Source organism: Dermochelys coriacea, chromosome 26 (assembly GCF_009764565.3).
Source record: "Dermochelys coriacea isolate rDerCor1 chromosome 26, rDerCor1.pri.v4, whole genome shotgun sequence".
Lineage (NCBI taxonomy): Eukaryota > Metazoa > Chordata > Testudines > Dermochelyidae > Dermochelys > Dermochelys coriacea.
Window position 1 is genome coordinate 9987155 of NC_050093.1, and position 23688 is coordinate 10010842.

At 42.1% G+C, this 23688-nt stretch overlaps 1 long non-coding RNA gene across 1 annotated transcript in view; it reads right to left on the minus strand.

Annotated features, from left to right (window-relative positions):
* Window positions 1-8213: 8213 nt before the first annotated feature.
* LOC122457528 overlaps window positions 8214-23688 on the minus strand; it is a 30842-nt gene continuing 15367 nt past the window's right edge. Inside the window, exons 3-4 of the long non-coding RNA XR_006277084.1 lie at window positions 12078-12084; window positions 8214-8362 (exon numbers count right to left, since the gene is read on the minus strand). This is a non-coding gene — a long non-coding RNA (uncharacterized LOC122457528). The remainder of the gene's footprint in view (window positions 8363-12077; window positions 12085-23688) is intronic.

Sequence of the window (23688 nt, forward strand, 5' to 3'; positions counted from 1 at the left end):
TATTTTATTACGTTTTTGGTTGCACTTCTCCCCTCACCTTCTCATTTATGCACTCCCTATCCGTGGCCCCACAAAGTCACGGGATCTCCTGGTCAACCTCCTCCTGGCCCTAGCTAAAATGGCCATCTACAAAACCAGAGTGAGGAGGTTGGCCGATGGAGTCTCCTGTGACTGTAGGGCCTATTTCCGATCCTCGGTCCGTTCACGTATCCGGGCAGAGTTCCTCTGGGCGGCGTCCTCTGACTCCCTTGATGCCTTTGAGGAGCAGTGGGCGATGTCCAGGGTTCTCTGCTCAGTGTCCCCGTCCGGTTCCCTTCTTTTGACCCTTTGACCGCACTCCTGTCCCTGTTATTTTATTAGTTGTCCCCCGGAATTTTTTGGGTATCTAGGTCCTGTGGATCCCCCTTTTAGGCTGGGGGGGATCCTTTAGCAGTGGACGGGCTTCGCCCGCCCGCTTCCCGGATCCCAATAAGACTACTTTTCTATAATCATCTGGCCTTGCCCCGTCACAGATCTGGAGAATAAAAAATATAAATGTGGGGATCTCCTAGGATAACTCTGTCCAGAATTATATTAAATAAACCTAATCTCTCTCTAATATGATTTCTCTCCCTATTCAAGGGCAACATTTACTTGACTCAGTATCCTCTCACCTATCACTCATTCACCGGATGAACTAAGAAAAGTATGGAGCCAGGATATAAACTACTTACATAAATAATAACATATGTAGCCACCAATAAATCCACCATTCACTTAAGACTGAAAGTTGTTCAACAGACTTTTTTTTCCCCCGGACACATTGGAGGCTTGCTGGAATAAATAGGTCAAGAATCAAAGGGAGTGACAGCAGCTGGAACTGGGGAAAAACTAACTGCAGCTTGGGATTGTGGGAGCACAGAGGCTATGCTGGCTGTGCTGAAGACTGCAGGACTGGGGAGGGATTATTGCCATACAACTACTTCAATAGTTTTACCCCACATGGGGACGGATGGCTGCTTTGTGAGAGACCGAAGCAATGCAGATAAAATGTGGCCAAGAGTCTGGCCCTTGGTATTTACACAAGCTGAACGCCTGTAGAATTGTCTTATTGTTCTGCACTGCATTGCTGAGCACTGCCCTCAGCCTCACTTTGAAGGGTCCCCAAAGCAAACCCCAGCCAAGGCTAATGAGCATTTGTTTGGAGCTAGTTTCAGCATCCTGGACTGCTGAATTATTGGAATTCATGCTGCCACTGCAACAAGGGGCCAATTAATGCCAAATGGGATGGTGGACTTTATGACGTGGACAATTGTCCACTGGGACACAGAGCCCTTAATGACCAACTAGAAATAATCAAGCCCACAAACTTCATTAAAATGTAGTCCTTGCAGTCAGCTTAATTACCTTGGCAATAAGCATCTATTGCTGAAAGAATTTAAGATCAAATTTGACATTTCACAAATAGAAGGAGGACAATAACTTATATAATTGTTCAGGAATAACCACGTATACAGAGTGGCCAATCCAGTTTTATTATTTCTTCAAATTAAATGACATTGGGCCAAATTCAACCCCCATATAACTCCACTAACTTCCATAGGTTACACCACTGGTGACCCTGACCTATTAGGGCTGGGGTTTTTTTCTAGATTAGCATTGAAAGTAATAAGGATTAGTTTACTTTTTATTATTGCTGTTGTGGGACTATACTACCTGTGGAAAAGGCAAATTAATTGCACTGGCTAGAACCAAGTATAGTGCACTGAAAGATTCCCCACAGGACTCTTCTAATGAAACCTATTACTGATTTGCAAAAAGAAAAGGAGTACTTGTGGCACCTTAGAGACTAACAAATTTATTAGAGCATAAGCTTTCGTGAGCTACAGCTCACTTCATCGGATGCATTTGGTGGAAAAAACAGAGGAGAGATTTATATACACACACACAGAGAACATGAAACAATGGGTTTATCATACACACTGTAAGGAGAGTGATCGCTTAAGATAAGCCATCACCAGCAGCAGGGGGGGGAAAGGAGGAAAACCTTTCATGGTGACAAGCAAGGTAGGCTAATTCCAGCAGTTAACAAGAATATCAGAGGAACAGTGGGGGGTGGGGTGGGAGGGAGAAATACCAGGGGGAAATAGTATTACTTTGTGTAATGACTCATCCATTCCCAGTCTCTATTCAAGCCTAAGTTAATTGTATCCAGTTTGCAAATTAATTCCAATTCAGCAGTCTCTCCTTGGAGTCTGTTTTTGAAGCTTTTTTGTTGAAGGATAGCCACTCTTAGGTCTGTGATCGAGTGACCAGAGAGATTGAAGTGTTCTCCAACTGGTTTTTGAATGTTATAATTCTTGACGTCTGATTTGTGTCCATTCATTCTTTTACGTAGAGACTGTCCAGTTTGGCCAATGTACATGGCAGAGGGGCATTGCTGGCACATGATGGCATATATAACATTGGTAGATGCGCAGGTGAACGAGCCTCTGATAGTGTGGCTGATGTGATTAGGCCCTATAATGGTATCCCCTGAATAGATATGTGGACAGAGTTGGCAACGGGCTTTGTTGCAAGGATAGGTTCCTGGGTTAGTGGTTCTGCTGTGTGGTGTGTGGTTGCTGGTGAGTATTTGCTTCAGATTGGGGGGCTGTCTGTAAGCAAGGACTGGTCTGTCTCCCAAGATCTGTGAGAGTGATGGGTCGTCCTTAAGTGATCACTCTCCTTACAATGTGTATGATAAACCCATTGTTTCATGTTCTGTGTGTGTGTGTATATAAATCTCTCCTCTGTTTTTTCCACCAAATGCATCCGATGAAGTGAGCTGTAGCTCACGAAAGCTTATGCTCTAATAAATTTGTTAGTCTCTAAGGTGCCACAAGTACTCCTTTTCTTTTTGCGAATACAGACTAACACGGCTGCTACTCTGAAACCTATTACTGATTTGTGATTCCAGCTATTCCAGCCAAGGTGACAGTAAAGTGATATAGGCAAATAAAGACCGGGATGAGACAGAGTCAACACTGCCCTCAAGTACCATACTGACAACCCAAGTATCACCTCAACTGCTAGAAGAGGGCCTCATCCTCCCTGATTGAACTAACCTTGTTATCCCTAGCCTGATTCTTGTTTGCATATTTATACCTGCCTCTGAAAATTTCTACTACATGCATCCGACCAAGTGGGTATTCACCCACAAAAGCTTATGCTTCAATATGTCTGTTAATCTATAAGGTGCCACAGGACTCTTTGCTGCTTTTAAAGTATTCTGAGTCATTCTCCCTCCAGCCCCTTCCCCCCGCAAACCATGAGATTGTCTGAGTAATCAAGATTATAAAGATAATATTTTGTGGTTCTTTATATTTGCCTTCTGGTGTTCATGTCTTCCAGCTGCTCTGCCCAGGCATGAGGGCTATAAACTTAATTTTGTTTTTAAACAAAAATCTGAGATTCTGCTGTAATCACCTGACACCAGGAGCTAGTCCATTGAAATACAAATAGCATGAGACTGGTGATACAACTGGGAGCCTTGGCTACACTGGTACCAGTCTGAAGAAACTTCATGGACTACAGAAGTCTTACTCCAGACTGACAGCAGTGCAGCTGAGCACAATACTACCACTTACGCTTCTAGAAAGAAGCCATGCAAATGGAGGAGAGTCACTAATGAAATGAAGGCTTGGATTTTCAGAGAGGTCTAACACCCATTGGCATTTAGTGGGTATCGGGTGCCTAACTCCCTTAAACCCCTTTGGAAAAAAACAGCATTAAAAAGACAAAAGAAAGATGGGAGAGAATTTTTAAATGATCAAAAGACCTTGGCATTTAAAAAGATGTTCTTTGAGAGGATTGCTTCTATATAATATCACCACCAAAGCAACCAGCATATGTAACAGTGCCACACAGCATCAGACAATATTTCTGGGGTAATTTGAGATCCATGAGATTGCTTTTGTGGACTAGCCTCCTCCTAATCATTTGCACAGAATGCTGGGCTACAGTAAATGTATAGAGGGACCTGGTTTGGAATCATGACAGCATGACACATGAAGAATACACTGACAACAGCTGGGACAGCTCTACGGCTTGATCCTTCTGTTATATAAGCAAGATTCTCAATGGGAGTCTGCGGTAAAATTGAACCCTGTGCATTGAAATTAAGGCTGAAGTGGTACATGGATTTTATGCTGCTCTTCTCATTGCAAGTCGTTATCCTCATTTAAAATCAGCAGAGAGGACCTGCAAGGAAGATAACCTTACAAACAGCCACAGGTAACAATATAAGACCAGGTTTCAGAGTAGCAGCCGTGTTAGTCTGTATTTGCAAAAAAGAAAAGGAGTACTTGTGGCACCTTAGAGACTAACAAATTTATTTGAGCATAAGCTTTCGTGAGCTACAGCTCACTTCATCGGATGCATCTGCTCACGAAAGCTTATGCTCAAATAAATTTGTTAGTCTCTAAGGTGCCACAAGTCCTCCTTTTCTTTTTTGCGAATATAAGACCAGGTCCCATAAATATTCTCACATGGTGTCCCCGTTCCACCACAGTTAGAATCTTCAGTGAGGAGTGGAATGGACCAAGGGACATTTGGTGTCATTCAACATGGAGCAATGCAACTATTTTTAATGTAGAGCACGCAGCCTGTGGAACTCATTGCCAAATGATATCATTGAGGCCGAGAGATGAACAGGATATTAAAAAAAAAAGTGGGGCATTTAGATGGATAATGAGACTATCCAAAGGTATAATAGTTAATATTGAGAAAGTAAACAAACATTTTGAAAGGGAGTTGTAACCAGGACATGTAGCAGGGTCTCCCCCAACCCAGTGTCAGATCCTGTCTCTGCTTCAATTTCCCTACTCTTGTGTAAACTGACAGACCAACTCACCAGCTTATTCATCCACTGAAGTTCCCACCAGTGTTATTTTAATTCCTTTTCCCCAGGAATGCATTTATTGCTCAAACACAATCACAGTTCAGCATCAGTCAATACACGCAAACCAGGTCCTGCCCCCTGCCCCACCCTAAGGGGTCTGCCTTAAGTTACCGTCTACACTGCAATCAGAGTTGAGGCTGCAGCACATGTATGTAGACATAACCCAAGATAGCTTTCATCTAGCTAGTTTGAACAATAGCAGTGAACTAGATGAAAACTATCTTGGGTTATATCTACACACGTGTGCTGCAGTCACACTTCTGACTGCAGTGGAGACATAGCCTTAGAGGGCTTCTACCGCTATCTACCATTGATATCCCCAGCCAGGTCTTTTCCCCTCGCCGATGTAGCAAGCTTCCCCTTCTGGGTCCTTTCCCAGACCCAGGCTCTCCTGCAAGAACTTTCTTACAATTCTTCCCCATAAATGAGTCACTTGTTGGCCTTTTGGCCAACCAGCTGGGAGGCAGCTGTTTAGTCACAGGCTGAGGCTAAACCCAACACCCCCCTGAAGAGTCATCCCACCATATGACAGGAGCCAATCTGTGACTATTTTGGATTAAGGAAATTTTCCTTGGAGATAAATTATCTAAAAATTGCCTCCAACGATGTTCTTCAGTCCGTGACTGGACACTGGACCACTGAGTTGGATCCAGCATTGGAATTGCTACGTTCCTAAGTCGTGAGCTTGTTGCCTCCATTTCATTTCTTCCTCAATGTCCTCTGCTTATCTCCTTATTTATAAACTCTACCCTCAATATTTCACACAATACTTACACAGTGGCTAGAGCGTTTACAACTTTTTCTTATATTCCTAGGGCCACTGATTGATTGGAAAGCTTACAGCTCAAATTGTGGCTGTACCAAAAGGATGGAAAATTATAAATACCGAGGGACTAACTCTACTTTTCATGTCTGCAGTAGTCAGTCCTTTGATACATTTTCTGAAGCCTCATGTTTTAAATTGTGAATCTAGAGGTTGAAAATCTCTAACTAAAAGATTCTAATAATAAATCATCATAAGCAAATGGGTGAGATTGCAATAGTGCCATTAAACTTTATAACGCCCTCGGTGTTTTGCGGCTCAAATGGATTTTGATTGAGTGTCACATATTTACAGGACATGTCAGATATTTATTATACTTTGTCACTTGACTTCTGCCAGGTGCCACTTACATACTTTTATGCATAACACATTTATTGCTAGTTGTTTGGCTTCATTTCTATAATCCATTCAGTTAACATAGTCTGCTGCAAATGTCAGAAGATAACAAATACAAACTAGATAGCGGGTTTTTTTCCTCCCTCCCCCGCGCCTCAACACCTACAAGGTTTCCTGAAAGACATTTCAGCAGTGGAAATCCTTTCCATTTCTCAAGCAAATGTGAACATTGTAATTATGATTTAGTGTGGGGGCAAAACAACTGATTTTGATCAAAGTACAGTCAATTATTCATTTTGCTCCCTTGTAGATAAATATAAGAAAAGGGGCAGATCAGGGAAGGAGAAAGAACAGTGCAACTGTTTATTGAGGAGCCAAAAGTTACAAAATTCTGATCTTAGTTACACCAGAGAACTTGACTCTGAGTTTACAACAAATTTTTTTTCATTTAAAAAACACAGAATCCACCTTTTATGAGAGAATATCTATGGTTGTATATAAAGGTAACTAATATAAAGTGACTGCCATATAGGAGTATGTAACAATTTTCATAAAATTGGCACGCTCAATAAAGTTATTACAGTGCAGTGCTGCCAGATTATACAGCTCTCAACACTGCTTCTTTAAAATTTCTAGCCTCTGACAAACTTCAATTGCACAATTTGATTCAACTCGGTTTGTAAGACAGGACTCCTTTTAAAAAAATGTTGATTCTTAATGATTTGCTGCCAGAGGAATACAATACAATATCCAGCAATGAGTGACTAAGGAGCAATCCCATATTGAACCCAAAGGCTTAAAATGTAAACTAAAGAAAAGGATTTGGCAACCTTGATTAAAAATAGGGATCTTGAAATCAATAGCATCACACACATTTCTGAGTGCAGCCTCTCCTAAGAGAAAAGCTTTATCACAGCAGCAGTCTGAAGTTTAGAAACAAGACAACACATCCCTGATACATTATCATTTTGCGTGAGCTTTAAGCACAAGTATTTTTACTTGATATAATGGCATCATGAGATGAGGTGCATTCTAGAAGAATCTCTCGGCTCCTCTTGATGGAAGTGTGTGTTGATGGTGTAGATCAGTGTTTCTCAGCCTTTTCAGGTTGGCCACCCCTTATTCAAGGTTAAAAATTTCTGCATCCCCCGCCCTTACATTTACTATAGAAAAAAAGAGTAAAAAAATGAAGCATTGATAAACCTGTATAATTTATTTGTGTGTGTTTTAAGAGACTGACAGAGAATAGTGGTGACTTGGTCAGAGCTTAAAAGTACCTACATGAAGAACACAAAAGTATTAATGGGCTCTTCAATCTAGCAGACAAAGGTAGAACATGTTCTAATGGCTGGAAATTGAAGCTAGACAAATTCAGAGTAGAAATACAGTGAAGGTAATCAACCACTGGAACAACAATGATGGGGTCTAAATTAGCTGTTACCACTCAAGAGAGAGATCTTGGAGTCATTGTGGAGAGTTCTCTGAAAACATCCACTCAATGTGCATCGGCCGTCATAAAAGGGAACAGAATGTTGGCAATTATTAGGAAAGGGGTTGACAAAAGGACAGAAAATACTGTATCATATTGCCTCTATATAAATTCATGGGAGATATATGGGAGTTGGAAAAGTTTCAGAAAAGGGTAACAAAAATGATTCGGGGTATGGAATGGATTCCATATGAAGAGAGATTAATAAGACTAGGACTTTTCAGTTTGGAAAAGAGATGACTAAGGGGGATATGATAGAGGTCTATAAAATCATGACGGGTGTGGAGAAAGTAAATATCAAAGTGTTATTTACTCCTTCTCATAGCACAAGAAGGAGGGGTCACTAAATGAAATTAAAAGGTATCAGGTTTAAAAACAAACAAAAGGAAGTATTTCTTCACACAACACACAGTCAACCTGTGGAACTCCTTGCCAGAGGATGTTGTGAAAGCCAAGACTATAACAGGGTTGTGATAGGGCCTTCAGTGGCTGGGCAGCCTACTGGCTAGACAGTTGGCTAGGGGCTGGAGGGGGGGAACCTGCCCTGCCTTCCCTCAGGTCCTGGCTCAGAGTCCTGGGCCACTCTCACCCTTTGACAGGGGGAAATGGATCTTGCTCCCAGCCATAAGGGAGGAGCTCAGGACCTGTTGTCTGAGCTGTTCCGTACATAAATCCTTTAGTTTGGGGCATGGCCCAGCTAGTCCAGTTTCCCCACAGTTGGGGCTTGGCGGTAAATTCCCCTTGGCAGGGGAAGACTTACTTGCTTCCAGTGGCTGCGTTGGCAGGCAGGTTGCTGGTCCAGCCTGAGCCAAATGCTATGCTGCAATTTAAAAACCCCTCAGCCTGAGCCCTGCAAGCTCGAGTCAGCGACGGGTGTTTAACTGCAGTGCAGACATACCATTAGGGCCCGATCCTGACACGGTGCTGAGCTTTTTCAACTCTCATTAACTTCAGTGTGATGTGCAGTCACCCTGTACCACCTGGTACCAAGCTCAGACAGGTTAAGTGACCTGCCCAAGGACACAGAAAGGGATTCTCTAGCACAGCCAGGAAAAGAATCCAAATCTCCTGCTTCTCAAATTCTTTCGATTGGCCACCAGTGTCTCTCTTCCATGGGCACTGAAAAATGCATGAGGTAGAATAGTGGTTTTGAAAAATCAACTGTTCATCGGAAAAGGAAGTTTATATATAACATAATACCTCAACCATTTCTTCTCTTGATTTTCAGTTTTGATGCAAAATATTCTCCTTTCACATTCTCTTTGTTTCCCATAAAACATATGTTATTAGCCAGTTCTTATGCCTTTAAGATCAAAATCCAACTGGGTAGAGCTAGTTCCATGACAGTTCCTTGATTTTCCTTTATTTACCTGGTATAAAATTCATGATGCGTCCCTTCATAATTTATTCTGTGAAGAAGAATTTGCCTAAATCATGCAAACATGGAATCATGTGAACTAAATACAGAGAGAATCACCAGTACAAATGAATCACAGCTAAAAGGTCTGTATACATTTTCATAATTTCCTAACGCTCTTTTTCCCTGCTCACTGGAAGATAAAAGGCATCACCATGGAACAGCTAGCCATTTCACTGGGCTAGACGGGTGATAGAATGTGCCCCAAAATACAGTCTCCCTAGACCACCTTGCCTGGAAGGGGGAAAAACACGGTCAAAATAAGGAGAAACTCACCAAAGAGCATGGAGATACACTGGTGTAAATAGAGGTGAATCCAGCCCAATGTGTGTAAAATTATCTGACATCTCAGAGTGAAGATAAAAATCACCCCCTGGGCAGAGGGCCAACAAAAGGCCAATTCTGCACTTAAGTCCCATTTAAACATATTTTACTCCCCTGCTCATAAACGATGGTACCTGACTTCAGGCAAGCCACACTGTGCAAGTTAGTGGCTGACCCACAAATAGAACCCTCTCCCCCTCCCCCCACAGGGCACGTCTACACTGCAAACAAAGCCCACAGCAGCAAGTTTCAGAGGCTGGGCTTGTTCTACAGTGCTAAAAATAGCAGTGGAGACATTCCCACTCCACTTGGAACTTGGGCTCTGACACCCTTGCCCGGTTTCAGAGCATGAGGGGAAACATCTGTACTACTATTTTTAGTACCACAGTGCAAGCCCTGTGAGCCCGAGTCTGAAAAATCCAGTCTCGGGGTTGCTGCTGCAGGGGATGGTGAAAAAAAAAATTGTAGACATACCTCAAGAATCCTGGCTCCCAGTCTCTCATCCTCCCAACCACCAGACAGCACTTTGGAATAGGATGTAGCAACCCTATGTGTGTCATTTAAAACAGGGTTTAAGTGGTATTTAAGAGGTACATTGGTATTGTACAGGCCCCTCTGCAGAGGTATGAATTTCAACCTGAAATCATTAAGTATTATTATTCTCCTCCAAATGTACAAGCATTGTAGGTGGGAGGACAAAGAACCGTTCTACTGGCAGGGCTGTTTAGGCTGGGATTTTCAGAGTAGCCTAAGGATTTAGGTACCCAACTCCCATCCAAACACAACGATAGTTGAATGCTGTTGTGTCTTTGCTGCCCGTATCACATTAAGGTGACAAGAAGACCACGCCAATACAGTTGGGTTCCAAATAACTGTGGTTACTAACATACAAGACCCAGCTATATATGCACTGCTATATTGTTAGGCATCTGGTGGCTTCTGTAAAAGAAGACAGGGAGAGTTCCAAACTATTTAAAAGGATACTACCCAATTCTTGTACACTACAGGCACCTAACCCCCTCAGCCTCCTTGGAAAATCCAAACCTTATACTTCATTGACTTTTGTATTTATAGAGTCAGTCACAGGGAAGGCTCCTCTCCTGCCCTGGAGTTCCTCACAAACAGTCCTGGACCTCCCTTGATTGTCAACACCTCTGAGTTTTTATTACCATTACCATCACCACCTCACTCCACATGCAGCCCTTCTACTTACACTGTACTTCAATCCTCAGCCCTTTCTCTGGGGAGAGGAAGAGGAAGCTATTTCACCAGCCGGAGACCTAGCTTTCCCTAGGCTCTGCCTGCCTCTCTCTCCCCACCCTCCCTTCCTGTGCTTTTTAATTACCTTCTCAGCTGATGGATAGATAACCCTTTAGTTCATCAGGCCACAATCTGATTAGGTAATTAAATCTTCTGACCCTCAATCAGAGCTTTTCGAGGGGAATGAATTAGTGTCTAAGGGACGAGAGGGCCTGGTCAGCTGCCGGCTCTCAGAACTCTGTCAAAGAGTCCTATACTCACTACAGTTACAATTCAATCAGGGCCACAATGAAACCAAATCATCATCAAGCATCTGGTAGCATTCATTAATCAGTTTTTACTAAGTCCTAAACCACTGGGTGTTTTTTTTCCTTTCTTTTCACAAAGCCTATTTATAAATATGTGCTTCAAACATTAGTTTCTCCCACTGTTTCTCTCTGTACCTTTCTCTATAATGCTGTTTTTAATTAATTGTTTGCAGTGTTACTGCAGTCACGTTGGTCCCAGGATACGAGACAGAGAAGGTAGATGCGGTAATATATTTTATTGGATCTACCCTGGGAGAACCTGCTTCAATACAGGAATAAGAAACCCTTTGAGTGTTCTCCCCTAGTTGTCACCGGCTACCCCACACAGGAACCCATACACAGTATCATCAAACAATTACAGCCCACACTCAATGGGAACCACATCCTGAAAGAAATCTTTCCTGACCCCCCTTTTCTGGCCTTCAAACAACCTCCCCTGCCCACCTCACCAAGCTCATCCTCAGAAGCAAGCTCCCCACAGACCAGGACACACCAACTCAAAGCAGCACCTGACCCTGTCAGAACCACCAATGCAAAACCGTCAGACATGTTACATTGATCAATACCCCCCAATACACCTTTCAACTTCATGGGTCATGCTATTCACAGCATGAGTGTACCTCATCCAGTGCATCAAATGCCCCAACAACAACTATGCGGGTGAAACCAGACAATCACTACACTCTTGAATGAACTCGCACAGAAGAATGATAGAGAAAAACACATCCCCACCTCTTGGGGAACACTTTTCACAAAGTGATCACTTCATATCTGATCTTTCAGTACTTGTCCCTAAGAGAAACCTGCACAACACCATCAAAATGCAAGCTTGAGACACCAAAAAACATCGGTCTTATGGCTCATTACAACAATTTTTAACACATCACACTTCCTACTACCCTTTATGGCCAACTTCAAACCCTTTATGGATAACAACCTAATCCCTGCCTTCCACATTACCTCTACTGTTTAACAATCTGTCCCAACTTCCCCAGAGCTGAAGAAGAGCTCTGAAAGCTTGTCCTTTCTCCAACAGAAGCTGGTCCAATAAAAGATTTCACCTCATTTACCTTATCAGTATTAATTAATAGGCTCCACAAGTCCTAGATGGTGCTTTCCTGACCTTTCCCTGCCACCCTGAAAACATACCTTCAGAGACCATTTACATTTATCATCTGCCTCTGCAAACAGCATCTAACTGTATGTCTACACTACAAAATTAAGTCAACCTACCTTACATCTGCATACAGCCGCCACAGTAATGACATTGCTTGTGCGTGTCTGCACTTTGCTTCCTATGTCAATGGTGCACATCCTTACCAGAAAGCCTCGCAGCGATTGAAATATCAGTGTGGGGCATTGTGGGATGGCTTCTGAAAGCCAGCAACAATCAATGTAAGCAACACAGTGCCTGCACTGAGACTACATCAACCGAACTACATTGACATTGACTCCAGGCTTCTTGTGGAGATGGAGTTATTAAGTTGGTGTAGTGGGCGAGTTACAGCAGCGGGAGCGAAATTTTAGTGTAGACGCTTACAGAGTTAGGTGGACAAAAGTTGCATTGCTTTGACCTAACTTGGTAGCGTAGACCAGGGCTAAGCAATAAGGCATATCAGAGAGGTGGGTTATATCAAGAGATAATGACTCTCCCTTAATCTATTGTTCTCCAGTAATCTAACTGAGCTATCCTGGACCAGTAAATTTCTTCAGCCTATCGCAGGACAGAATATCACTTCATTGCCTGTTAACCCCCAAAGCTGCAGCATTTCCTTGGAGTTGAGAAGCCGGCAGCTGGTAATTGTCTCCCCTCCTGATTTGCTGAGAGCAGCATCTTGCAGCTAAAAAGGAAGTGCTCACTATGACAATTAAATTATAACAAAGAGGCGACAGATACTTGTGAAATTTACATTTTTATTTCAAAGATGACATTTGAAAGCAACAATTCAAATGCCTCCGAATCTGTCTTCTCGGCACTAATGATTTCTCACAGTGATAAACACCTTGTGCTATGACCCTTGCTCAGCTCTTTGGGAAGTTGTGGGGATGTTTATCACCATGTACAAAGCCCATTCCATTAAAGTTATTGCTTAGAAGAACCATACTCCTTCCGTGCCTTTGGTGAATGTATTCAAATTTTCGTATTTTATGTCTTTTTGGTGGAAAAAGTGTTCGCATGAAAACTTTTCTATGCTATAGTTGCACATGACTCTCAGGAAAAGGGGTTCTTGAAACGTTTGCATCTATAGAACATACAAGGTAAAATCCCCATGGATTCCATACGGACTTCTATGTTGTTATTATTCACCTTACGCTAGTGCCTAGATGCTCCAACCCAGATCAGGCTCCATTGTGCTAGGCACTATACATACACATAAGACCAGTTTTCATAGATTCTAAAGCCAGAAGGGACTACTGTGTTCATATAAAGAAAAGGAGTACTTGTGGCACCTTAGAGACTAACACATTTATTTATTTATTAGTCTCTAAAGTGCCACAAGTACTGCTTTTATTTTGCGGATACAGACTAACACGGCTGCTACTCTGAAACCTGTGATCATATAGTCTGACTTCCTACATAACACAGGCGAAAGGACTTTGCAAAATAATTCCTTTTGAATTAGAGCATATCTTTTAGTAAAACATCCAATCCTGATTTTAAAATTGCCAGTGATGGAGAATCCACCACAACCCTTGGGAAGTTGTTCCACCCTCACTATTAAACATAAATACCGTATTCATCTAGCTTCAACTTTCAGCCACTGGATCTTGTTATATCTTCATTTTATATTTGGTGGGTGCCGAGCTCTTGAAAATCTGCCAATCAGTACCACAGATGGGAGCTTCCAAGTCCTGAGCTCTTTGTGAAAACCTGGCTGCTGCTTGGGTGCCTAAACAGATGCTCACTCAGCTCTTTTGAAAATTTGGCCCAGGCTAAGAGAGGGTGGGAAATGATTTATGATAATTTCCACACATTCCCACCCCCCATCCTCTCATTCTTTAAGCAACTATTATTTTTATTTTATCGTGTGCATTATGGTAGCCCCTAGAGGTCCCAAATGAGATCATTAATCCAGTTATGCGCTATGCGCTGTACATACATATTTTAAGAGACAGACCCTCTCCAGAATTGTTACAATATAAGAAGACAACATAGTTAAAGGGGAAATGGAGAAATGACTCGTCCAAGGTCACAGTGCAGATCTGAGTAAAGAACCCATATGCCCTCCACTGTATTATGGTTGGGCCGTTAGACCAGGAGTAGATCCGCTTGAAATGTTTCTAATGTCAACAACAGAAAATATAGATGAAATTGAGGAAAATTATGACAAAACCGGGGAAAGCGGGAAAGTAGGGAAAATGTGTAGTTTACCAACTTTTAATGAAACTCACGTGGAGCAATTTTCCTGCATCTCTCCACCTCTCTCATGCTCTGCTTCTTAGCCTGAAATTACCACAGATCTCATCTTAAGCTATTTTATAAAAGTGTGTGTGGGAGAATGAGAGTGAAAGGAAAGGTGGAGTGGAAATGTACTCAAAGACAAAAATGTGGAGGAGGAGTGGGAGGTGGGGCTAATGAACCTTCAGGAGGAATCCATCAAAGGAGAGAGCAAGAAAGGAAGAAATAGAAAAGCACCCAAAGAGCCTAATAAACAACATGTCAAGAACATTACTGAAAACTGTGAAATATGTAACGTCAGTAAAAGGGAGAGAAGGCAGCATCACTGTAACTGAGCCTTTACTAGTGCCGTTAGGAAAAACAAGAAATTCCACATCAGTAGCAGATGATGTTATTTTTGCAGTGACCTTGAAAACGCATGTTTAAGCTGTTAGCAAATTCTGCTACAAGGTCTCAATGAGTGAAAGGGACATGCTGTAAGAAAATTTGGGCATCCAGGTGTTTTTATATATATATATGTTGGCAGAAGAGCCACTTTTCTGCAAAGCGATGAAAATAGAAAATGTCAAAAGAGGAGGAGGCTGGGGAGAAGAGAAGCATGACAAACAGGAAAGCAGAAGGATAATGCTGAAATTCATGTTTTCATCCTTTCACTGCTCTTGTCACCTCCTTCTAGGTCATCTCAGATTTCCCCATCCTCAGCTGACACCTATACATGGGGAATGAAGAGGGGAATGAAATGAAAAATGGTAATACTGGTTGCTTGGTGACCCAATACTATTGACTACAGCAGGGTGACATTTTTCAGACAAAATGTCAATAGAAAGAGCCCCACTGGTCTGAAGGGCTTTGCACTGTACTCTGCATAATCTCTACCAGAAGAGAATCAGTGTATTCTATCTGCTTTCCTTCAGATTGTAAGCTGGGCACAATGCTGTAAAAACGTTCAGTGCATACACACAAACACACCAGCGAGGTATGAGGAAGTAGGTACTTATTACAGAAATGTGAAGCAGGGCTAGATTGCGCCAACAGAACCGGAGGTGCTGTGTAAGCTGCACCATCATAAGAATACCCCCCACATAGCACGGGGGGTTGTGGGAGGGAAGAAGAAGCATAGTCAATTTCTGTTGCACTTGAAACGGGCAACTTTTACCTTACCACACACACCTGAGCTGCAAGTAGGGGGCGGAGTCAACGCTCTTTTCACTGCACGCCCCTGTTGCTCACAAGATGGAGACTTGACTAGATCCAAATATCTGGGAAGGTCTTACTTGGCCAAGTAGGTTGGCCTTATTTCCTGACCCTAAGAAGCTGTTGTCAAATGGGAGGTGGGCGCTCAACTCCTATTAGTTATCAGTGGGATTTGGCTTGGAAACCTTTATTCTTCAATTCCAGCATTTCTAGGTCTCTGTAAGGAGGACAAGGACTGGTTTAAAAAAATTCAAGTAACTTCTGGGACAGCAAATGTAGAGTGCAATCAACAAGGGATCATCTAAGGAGCAGTCTTATAAAGCTCATTTTCTTTACGTGTAGAATACCTTATTATAAAACACAAAGATCTCATACCTAAAGGTGCGTGCACCTAGTTAGATGCCTAGACACATCAATTAAGCAAGAGATTAAATAGTACTCTGCTAGTTCCAGCTGACCCACAGTGACCGCTAATCACTCAAAAGTTATTTACATTAACATATAGGTTTTAGAGTTCTGTTTAACCAGTGGCTGCAACATAAATGGTCTCAGAAGGGAAAAGTCCAGGATATCCATTGACATTCAGTGTCCACAGTTAGAGTAGAAAGGCTGTAGGAGGCTATGGGTGGCAGTATGGTTTAAGGGATGTGAGTCAGAACATGTGGGTTCTATTCCTGGCTTGCTACTGATCTACTTTTTGACCTTGGCCAAGTCACTTCAACTCCTTATTCCTCTATTCCCCTCCTACCCTTTTGGTTGTTTTTTTTATTATTATTTCTATCACCAAAGTACTTAGGAATCCTAGTCATGGACCAGGACCCTATTGTGCTAGGTGTTGTAGAAACACACAACAAAAAGATGGTCCTTCCCCTGGAAAGCTTATAATCCAAGTACATGACAAGGGATGGCTACAGACAGCAAGACAGCGGAGTACAAAGAAACAAATATCATTCAGCATGACAGGCAGTGGTCTCAGTTTTGTCCATCATTGTCTATCTGGTCTATTTATAATGTAAATTATTCAAGGCAGGGATACTCTCAGTGTGTTTGCACAGTGCCAAGTGAAGAAGGGTCACAAGAAAACCTGAGACTTCTAGATGCTTCTGTAATATACATACATAAGAAGTGTCCAAATGATAATGTCCTCTTAGTGTAGGAAGGAATAAAATAGCCAAGTTACAATCATTGCTAATTTCAGCCTCACTTCTCTGATTCCTCTGAGCTTAAAAACAAATAGTCCTGGGCAGAAATCAATAAAGCTAAATGCAAACCAATTAACAAGGCTGATGAACAGCTGTATTTCATACACTCACTGTCTCGTTTACCTAGCATACAGCTGAAGCTTTTCTTCCAGATGAAGATCAAACAGTGGGACGTTCCATGTGGGAAATGAATTTTAACTACATACGTGCTGGGAAACGTTGCTTCCATTTACACAGTGAGGCATTTGTCAATGTTACCATTATTGACACCAATTAGTCCTTTATGACCTTTTCTGAGAGTCATTATGTACAGTAAATTAATATGCCAGGCTAACATATTCAAATCAGCATTTGTTTAACATTTAAGTGAGAGGTACATTAAAGAAAGAACTGAAGCACTGCAAACACATATCAGAACAGAACTAGGAGTCAGAACACCATGGTACTATTTCCAGATCTGCAACTAATTCATGCTTTGACTTTGAGCAAGACACTTAACCAATCTCACATTGTACTTGAGCAGCTGGAGCTGCTGCCAAGGATTCACTGCCATTGTTATTTCAGCTAGCTAGATCTAAGATAGCTGAGGTACATCAGCACATGCTGCAGTCACACCTCTGACAGCTGTGTGGGCCAAAACAAGTCCTAATGATTCAAGTGAATCATACAGTATTTCTTAGGAAAGAATTTTAATGATTGTATAAAATGGGCTTGAGCTTCAAAGCTCAACTCCACATTAACAATTTCTTAAAATGAGAACGCATTTGGCTTCTATTTTATATTTATAACAAAAAATATTTCTGGCATGGCAAGGGTTACGATTTTAGTTTGATGCACAGAGATTTTCTGTACAGCTTCCTGGGACTGACAGTACAAATCCCTACTCTTGAGCCTTAAATTTATGAAACAATTAATGGCTCCATAATGGCACAGTCCTATTCCCACTGACTTCACTGAGAGTAGGATCAGGGCTGGATTAAGACAGACATTATGTGCTCGTGCAAAAGGCATGAGGAGATCAGAATCTCAGCTTTCATTTTAAAAAAGTAACATTTCTAGCCCTCTTGGATGCATCAAAAAGTTTTAGAATGTGCACCAAGTACAGTCAATGTCTGCTTAAGTCAGCAGAGACACCCTGAAACAATAGCATCTAAAATTGCCCCGTTTTTCTTAACTCTGAAACCTGCTGCCAAGTCGAGGAAGGATGAAGGACAGTGCGGAGATGGCGTATTGCTTATAGGGATTTTTCTTAGGACCTTGAATTGCCTTATAATTTAGCCTTCAGTAGGACTGGACCCCAAATTACTTAATGTGAGAGGATAATGTGATCTGTAACCTTCAGCTCAGAAATATGCACACTAGCAGAGGAGCCATTCATAGTGTATATTAATAAAGCCTCCATTACACAAAGACTTTCTCAAGCAAACCAAAGTGTCCCGTCTTACACTTAGCAATCTAAACTCCCGTGCATGTAAGTTCTTTGGGGATGGAACTATCTTGTTGCTCTGTTTGTATAGCGCCTAGGAAAATGGAGTTCTGATCCACGAGCGAGGCTCCTAAGCCCTATGATACTATAGGTAATAATAATTAATAATATTTAAAGCAACATTTTTAATTGAAGCAGGGGCGCTGGAAAAATTTGTATAGTGGGGGTGCTGTGAGCCATTGAGCCAAACTGTAAACCCTGTATATGATAGAAACCACCTCAAGCCAGGGGGTAAGGCAGCTGCCCCAGCACCCCTAGTTCCAGCACCTATGAAAGGAAGAAACCATTACCTGTGTTTGTTGAGCCTTTTTTACCCAGTCCTGAGTCCCTGATTCTCTTCTCATTTACACAGGTGTAAATCAGATGCAACTCCATGAAAAAAAAAATCAGTGGTGCAAAACCAAGCATGTTAACAGGAGTCCAATCCGCCATCAGTTGGTGAATGGGAGTTTTGTCACTGAATTTAATTAAGCCACACCAGGCAATAGCTAGGGCAGAATCCACCCTACCCCACTCCCAAATGATCCTCCTCCCCAGGTATAGAACATCAGTTCCATCTTGTCTGGATTGGAGCTAACGGGGCCAAATTCCTAAAGATTTTTCCATTAGGGAAGGGAGTCAGTATGGCCCAGTGCAACCTTGAGACCTTGAAGTTTGTGCCTGCAGCATCCACGCAGAGGTTGGCCTATCCGCAGGGAGGCAGCTATTAAAAATACAACAGAGAGATGGGCCGTGTACTCAGTCCACATTTAGGAACTTGTCACAATTACCCCACTCCTTTCACATTTGCATATTGCAGATCTGTAAAGACCTTTAATCAAACACCTCATTTTATTCATACAGCATTGCATGAAGTCTCCACTGACGCATGCTTGACTGATCGGCTGACGATGCCAGTGCTTCCTGTATCAGACTCAACTTGCTGACCTCCAACAGTTTTCATAGCTTTCCAAAGGAGGAAGTTCCTTCTGATTGGAGAAATACCCAACAACAGACATGTCACTGGTCATCATGACCACATTTGTGATGTTATATTAGAAATGGGCCTAAATTCAGCTACAGATCTGGGAGGTTGTGAAATCCCCATCATTGGAGGCTTTTAAGAACAGGTTAGATAAACACTTGAAGGAATGGTCTAGGTGTATTTGGCCCTGCCTCAGTGCAGGGGTCTGGACTAGATGGCCTCCTGACATCCCTTCCAGCCCGACATTTCTATGATTCAATAGGCTTATTCATGTGAGTGGGTATTATACAAGGGGCCTAAGGGTTGTAGAATTCAGCCCAAAGCTAGTACATTTTTGCCTGTAGTAAGACACCACTCAAGGGGAGTCAGAGTGACAGAACTGATGCATCAGGTTTTACTCAATCCTTACGCCGAAACACCTCTCTGTGGCAGAGTTTTGCCTGAGCAAGGTCCTTAGGATTGTTTATAAATGATAAACTGTTTTAGAAGCACAATTCATTGTTAGGAAATGCCAAATGTGTTAACACTTCATCTAAGTCTATTTAATTGACACTATTTCAAAGACAACTTTTCTATCTAGTTTCTGGCAAAATGTTCAGGAGTGCAGTTTAATTACAAATCACAAGACAATTTGCTTGCATTTTTTTTTTTACCTTGAGGGAAACATGACTGATCAAAGGCATAAAAGACTATTTTCTTTCACGTGTGACTGATTTAAGAAATTGAGGTTTAAATTAGAGAGGCTACATTAATTTGCAGTAAATCACTATGGAGCACAGGACCCAAATCTCCCACAGTGTCCATCTGGCATAGTATGATCGATTCCCATGGGAGTCCCCTGGTAGTATGTGTCTGGAGGATCAAACCCAATGCTATCCACTTGTATTGATACTGCATGTGAATAATACTTAATCCTGTGCTCGCCTATTTGTCAGGCATTTGTCACTCATCTCTCACCTTTGCTGTTCTACTCCAAGTACTTTTAAGACCACCCCTCCACTTTAGTATCTCAACACCCTACCGACTTTTGTGCACTTGGGCCACGTCTATACATACAGCGTTGCACCTCCGCAAGCGGCAGATGCTAGTGCAACGAGAGACACTCTCCCACCAACATAGTGCCGTGCACACGAGCGCTTATGTTGGTGTAAACTTGGGTCGCTCAAGGTTTTTTCACACCCGAGTGACATAAGTTATGCCAACATAGGCTATAGTGTACACATAGCCTAATTCTCATGGTAGGGAAGCATTATCACCCCCATTTTAGAAGGTGGGTAACTGAAGCAAAGAGAATACTGTACAGGATCCAAGAGGAGGGAGGCCAAACCCAAACTGAACCACCACCATGGCCCCTTCAGGACACACTCCAAACCAACCCCAGCCAGCAGAGTTTGCAGTTCTCTTACCGTTCTAGGAGGGAGCCAGGCTGGCTTCCTCCTTTTCCCTGAGGCATCAAATCAGGGAAGGAACAGTTTAAGCCAAATTCATAAGGCTCTTACCCCAGAGCCTTGAATGGGAGCAACCAAACTTACAGTCAGAAAGCAAAGTCACTAGGACCCAGATCAGACAAGCATCCTGAAGCCTGCAACCCATAACAACATGGATGGGATGGATCCCTTTTGCCTCTCTCCCAGCTCCCTTTTCCTGCTTATATATGTCTCTCCCTACCACTGAGCAGGGCAGGCTGCTCCTTTATTGTGCCCAGGCTGTTTTGTCTGCAAGCTCCAGGCTACTCCATAAAGAAGTAGTATACCCTCATCACAAACATCTTTCCTTGAGGACTCCCATCATGGAGCTGAGGATCAAACCTTGATCTCCTCAGTTCCCATCCAATGCCTTAATCCCCCATCATCCTTCCCTTTGGACCTGGATGTTCACCTCCTGGGGTAAAATCTTTTGCAAACATATCAAGATATCAGTAGTAACACGTAACCTGAACTAATAGCATTGTTCCACCCGTCCCTATGTGTCTTCGCGTAGCATCTGGTAATTAAGGTTTTCTGTTTCGGCTACTGGGAGGAAGGATTCATGAATTGTGAATAGAGAAGGCACAGGTTTTAAAGTATGAGATAAACCAACTGAAATGAAGGGCTATGTATTTTTGATGAATTGGGACCTTTAGAGATAAACGCAGCACCTGTGGAAAGTGAATCTCAAACCTTACAATTTCTAGATATGGGAGATATACAACAAAGCATCAGGCTCAATCATTAATTGATGAGTCAGTCTGCCCTTTTAATGGTATCTGCACAAATGTTACAATTATACAGGCAAACTGCAGCTGCCAGAGTACGATGGGACCTTTGCCAAGCATTTCATTGATGTTTGCATCTACTAATGCCTTTCACCAAAGGAAGAATCAGACTGAGCACTGATTACACAGAAGCGGTTGGTAGATATGTGACGCTGTGACACACTGAGTAACTTTCCTAGACCTGAAGAACAGCTCCGAGTCTGCTCAAAAGCATGTCTCTTCCACCAACAGATGTTGGCCCGATAAATGACATGACCTCACCCATCTTGTCTGCCTTCTTGTCTACATTGAGACATATTTGTATTGCAGTAGTTCCTAGAAGACCCAGTCATGGAACGGGACACCCAATTGTGTTAGGTGCTTTACAAATATTGCAACCTGAGTCACATTTTGATACCCAATCTGCACCTGGGGCATAGCAGAGAAACTATACATTGCCCTTTGCTTAGACCTCGCCAGAATTCCACGTTCTAGCCCTTAGTATATTCCATTATTTCTTAGTCAACATATTAAATGCTCTTCACATTTCCTCAGATTTTTCTTCTTCCTGCTTCTGGCATAATAATCACATTCACTTATATTTCCTTTCTGAAAGATACAATTCTTGCCAATTCTTTTTATCTGTGCATGAGATAATATTTCATAAGAGTCTAGACGCAAACTCATATTAGTGATAGAAAATTACAATGGTTAGTCCTTGCAAAAGAGGAGATAAGTAATAGAAAGTTAAAATGCACTTAGAACAGCTACACAAAAGGAATGGCACATTAACCGGGGTACACAGGTACCCGCAACCACCACTGAGCATGCTTTCTCATTGGTTCTACAACACTAACTGCATTGACTTAAACTGAGTTGCTTTTGATTTATACCAGTATCAGTGGGAGACGAATCAAGCCCAAAGAGAGAATCCTTCCTGATGGTTCCTCGGTTTCTTAAGAGGAAAGGGATTGAGAGACAGGGCACCTATTTCTGCCACTGACTCACTGTGTGACATTGGAAAAGTCATTTCAATTCTTTGTGCCTTGATTTCAATACCACCGTTATCCACCTATATAAGGGCATATCACTATAATATCTGAAAGAGACATATTTTGGACCTGATTCTGCTCTTACTGTATACTGATCCTCCTAATTCACATTGGCTTTATACTGGTGTAAACCCATGGACTTCAGTGGAGTTACTGGGTGCAACTCTCTGGCTTGTGTTATGCAGGACATCAGACTAGATGATCACAATGATCCCTTCTGGCCATGTAATCTATTAATCTAATTGTTTCCAGTGTAAGTGAGACGAGAATCAAGCTCATCTCCAATAAACTTCAATATCAGGTCAGATGCTTAGCTGGTGTAACCGCTCCCTTAACTCGAAGACAGGAAGGATAGTCTTGTGGTTAAGGCACTAGACTGAAAGCTGAGTTCAATTCCAGCTCTGCTAAAGACTCCCCGTGTGACCTGGAGCAAGTCCTTTCTTCCCTCTAGGACCCAGCTCCCTGCCTGTAAAATGGGGATAATAATCCATCATGTGTCCCTATCGTCCATTGAGCTCCATTTGCTCAAAAAGAGGAAGGACGGGACAAGGGAACTAGAAGATTTGAATGCAATTCCTTCCTCTGCCCTAGAATTCCTGTACGGCCTTGGAAAATCATTTAGCCTTTGATTCCTATCTGTAAATTGGTAATAACAGCACTTCCCTATATCGCAGGGGTGTTGAGAGAATAAATACAATAAAGATTGTGAGCTTGTCATGTATTGCTGTAATTGGGGCCATATATGTACCTATGATCGAGAGAATGGTGCTCTGTTGATTCACACCAGCTAGAGATCTAACCCACTGCTAGAAAGTTTAACTGGAGGAGCTAAGGCATACAAAATCATAACAATCCTTTTTGCTTAGTGATGCAATGCTGCTAAATGCAATTACCTTAAAAAAACAATGTGCAGAAAAATTGATTGTACTACTAAGATTTGCTTTAATATAGCTGACTCTGAATGATCTTAAATTAGATGTTCATTTTAATTACATAATCCTATTGTGCTGAGCTGCCCATTTTCAATCAGCAAACTGAAGAACAATCCACCATAATCATAGGCACTGCAAAACTCACACTTGCGTGTAAACATATAAAGAGCTAAGGATTATTATTATTTTCAGGACAAAAATGAAGAGGAGTATATTCAATTAGAACTGCAGGGAGAAGTCACATAGGCAGAGGAGATTCCCCAGTTAGAGTGCAGCCAATACACTAAAGCTATGTAGCCCATCTCATTCCCATCAAAGTCAACAAGGTTGGATCAAGCTTTAAACAG